Source organism: Penaeus monodon, unplaced genomic scaffold, assembly GCF_015228065.2.
Source record: "Penaeus monodon isolate SGIC_2016 unplaced genomic scaffold, NSTDA_Pmon_1 PmonScaffold_119, whole genome shotgun sequence".
Taxonomy (NCBI): domain Eukaryota; kingdom Metazoa; phylum Arthropoda; class Malacostraca; order Decapoda; family Penaeidae; genus Penaeus; species Penaeus monodon.
Window position 1 is genome coordinate 139,067 of NW_023640713.1, and position 4,351 is coordinate 143,417.

Sequence of the window (4,351 nt, forward strand, 5' to 3'; positions counted from 1 at the left end):
ACCTTTTTATTGTTTTCGATATAAAGTATTAGCCATCCATAAAACATTTTTCATTATCATTATTCATAAACAAATCATTGTAAATAATTATCAGAATCAGATCATTATAATTATCGTTATTATGATTCATCAGATTAGATCAATATTAATATCATTAATATTAAGAATCATATCATTATAATAAGTATCATCATAATTATTACAATAATAAGCATCATCATCATTACTATAATCATTATTGATAGAATTGTTATTATCAGCATTATAGCATCATTATAATTATCATTATTCTTATGCTTATTATCCTCCTACGTCATTTTTATTAAAATGTAATTTTTATTGTTATTCTCAGTTTTATTAGCATTATTTTTTAATAACCATTATAATATTTAGTTTCGGAAATATTATAATCATTATTCGTATCGTTTTTTTCATTATTTTTTATATCATTCTTATATTGAATTCATTATAAAAAAAAATCCAATATTATAATAATTGGTTTGATTACTGCTAATTTAATTTTAGTTATGATTTTTTAAATTATAACGATTTTTTCTTTATTATTAATCATTATTATTTATATATAATTATTTTCATTATTACCATTATTATAATTTTTTATTATAACAATTATTATTTTCATTATCACAATTATTATTTTCATTATCATAATCATCATTATTACCATCATCCTTACCATTATCACTATGATCATTATCATTATCATTATTATTATTATCAATATAAATATATACGTTATTATGGATCAGTATTATGAATATCAATATCATCGTTTTTTATCAGTATCATTATTATTATCATCCTTGTTATCATTATCATTTCTGTTGTCGTCATTATCTTTATTTTCATTTTCTTATCTTTTATCCGTATTGTGAATTTTATCATCATTGATATTGGTGTTATCATCATTATCAATAAAACTATAGTTATTATTGTTAGCATTATTCTCGTTTTTATAAAAATTATCCTTATCATTATAATCATAATCAATATGATCATTATCATCATTATCATTTATATTTTGCCCCGTTATTACCACCATGATTATTGTCATTATTTGAATATTATTACTGTCATTATTAATATCATTATTATTATCGTGTTTTTTGCATTATTATTTTCATTATTAAATCCTTTTTATAATAATTTTTGTTATGATTATTGTTATCTTTATTAGCACCATTATTATCATAAATTTCATCATGATTAGCATTATTAATGTTAGCATTTTTATGATCTTTATCATTATAATTTTTGGTTTGATCATTGTCATCATCAAAATCTTATTATTATTATTATTATTATTTCATTATTATTATTATTATTATTTATAATAATAATAATAATATTATTATTATTATTATTATTATTATTATTATTACTTTTATCGTTATTATGATTTTTTTATTAATAATATTATCATTGCTATCATCATTATCATCCTAGAAACATTATCATTATTACTACTATTTTCATTATTATCATTATCATTATAACTATTATTATTATTATTATTATTATTATTATCATTATTATTATCATTATTATTATTGTTGCTGTTGTTATTATTATTATTACTATTGTTATTATTATAATTATAGATTTATAATTGATATCATTATTATTGCTAATATTATTGTCGTCACTATCAATAATATCATCATTATTATTACTATTATTATTGTTATTTCTAATATCATTATTATTACTAGTACTAATATTATTAATATTATTATTACTAGTACTGTTATTATTATTATTTTTTTTTTAACGGTAGGTTCATGTTTGAGCCGCCGTGGTCATAGCATGATACTTATTTGTAGTTTTCATGTTGTGATGCTCTTGGTGTGAGTACGTGGTAGGGTCCCCAGTTCCTTTCCACGGAGAATGCCGGTGTTACCTTTTAGGTAATCATTCTCTCTATTTTATCCGGGCTTGGGACCAGCACTGACTTGGGCTAGCTTCGCCACCCATTGGCTAGGTAGGCAACCGAGGTGAAGTTCATTGCCCAAGGGAACAACGCGCCGGCCGGTGACTCAAACCCTCGAATTCAGATTGCCGTCGTGCCAGTCTTGAGTCCGATGCTCTAACCATTCGGCCACCGGGGCCCATACTGTTATTATTATTATTATTATTATTATTATTATTATTATTATTATTATTGTTACCACTTTTATTGTTCATACTATTACTCTTGCTATTATTATTATATTTTATCATGATGATGATGATGATTACTATTATTATTATTATTATTATTATTATTATTATTATTATTATTATTAACAAAACATAACATCTTATTATAACTATCATTATTATATTGTTATTACTATTACTATAATTTCTATTATTGTTATTATTATTATTATCATTAACATATTTACAGTTGTTAACATCAATTACTATTATCAATGTTAACATAATAAATGTTCTTTCTTTTAGCGTCACCATTATTGTTATTACTATTATCATGATGTGTTATGGCATGTCTAAAATCTAGGGAACTATATGGTGCCCATAGCAAGTTCAAACTTCTGTCCGGTTAAAAAGGAACATATGGACGAAGAAAATAGCTATATTCAACATTTCCTTTATGTATATTAATAACACACTGATAAAAAAAAAATCCGAGAGTGACCACAGGCAGACGGGCAATACTCGAGCTGTACAATTTGTCGGAGTGGCTGACTGAAGCCAGGTTGTTGGTTGGTTCGAGTCAGCCAAGGAACATAGATCGATTCAAGTTCCGAAACATATCATGTGTATTTAATTAAAGTACTATGCCGGGTCCCATGGAAACTTGTACATTTTATAATGAATTTTGATATGAAAAACATGCATTGAAATAATGAATGAATAACATTTAACTAAAACGTAATAAAGCAACTAATTGTGGTGTTAATTAGTCCGTCCATAAGAATACTATTATTTTCATTATCATTGTTAGCATAATCAACATCATTATTAACATCATTATTATCAGAATCAGGATCATTATATTTATCGTTATTATCATGGTTTTCATCAAGATTAGAATTAATATTACTATAATCTTCATATCAAGTATCATTATCATAATAATTATCATCATAATTATTACAATAATAAGTATCATCATAGTTATCATAATAACAGGTATCATTATAATAATAATAATAATAATAATAATAATATCATCATCATTAGTATATTCATTATTGATAGAATTGTTATTATCATCATTATCATCATTATTATTATCATTATTCGTATGCTCATTATCATCTTACTTCATTTTTATTAAAATGTACCCTTTAGTATTATTATCAGTTTTATTAGCATTATATTTTAATAAACATTATAATATTTAGTTTCGGAAATAATATAATCATTATTCGTATTTTTTTTTCATTATTCTTGACATCATCATTATACTGAATTCATTATAAAAAAGAATATCCAATATTATTATAATTGGTTTGATTATTACTAATAAATTTTTGTTTTTTTCTTTTTTATAACTTTATTTTCATTAGTCTTATTACTTTTAATTATTATTATTACGATTTTCTCATTATTTTTCCATTATAGTTTTTTTTCATTATTATTATATTTTCTTTATTATAATGTCTTTTCTCGTTTTTTCATCATTATCATTGTTATTATTATTATTATTATATCATTATTATTTTATTATTATTATTATCATTATTATTATTATTATTATTTTATTTTTATTTTTATTATTACTATTATCATTATTATTTTTATATAGTTATTTTCATTATTACCATTATTATAATTTTTATTATAATCATTATAATTTTCATTATTATTATTACCATTATCCTTACCATCATCACTATTATCATTATAATCATCAGTATCATTTTCATTATTATAGTTATCATTATAATCATTAACATTATTATCAATGTCAGTATTATGGATATCAATATCATCGTTCTTTTTATTAATATTATTTTTATCAATCATTATTATTATCCTTGTTATCATTATTATTTCTCTTGTCGTTATTATCTTTATTTTCTTTCTTATCATTTTTGTCGTTATCTTTTATTAGTATTGTGAATTTTATCATTATTGATAGTGGTGTTATCATCATTATCATTAAAACTATAGTCATTATCATTAATACTATCATCATATTATAAAAATCATCATTATCATTATAATCATAATCAATATTATGATCATTATCATTGTTATCATTAGAATTATTGTTATCATCATTATTATTATCGTTATTACTACAATAATTATTATACTTATTAGAATATTATTATTGTCGTAATTAGTCCTTAAAATTTTTTTTTGCATTAAATTT

The 4,351-nt window shown here is 21.3% G+C and overlaps 1 protein-coding gene across 1 annotated transcript in view; it reads right to left on the minus strand.

The window, feature by feature from the left end:
- LOC119568975 (zinc finger protein 271-like) overlaps nucleotides 1-4,351 on the minus strand; it is a 20,319-nt gene that overhangs the window by 207 nt on the left and 15,761 nt on the right. The gene's annotated exons all lie outside the window — the stretch shown is intronic.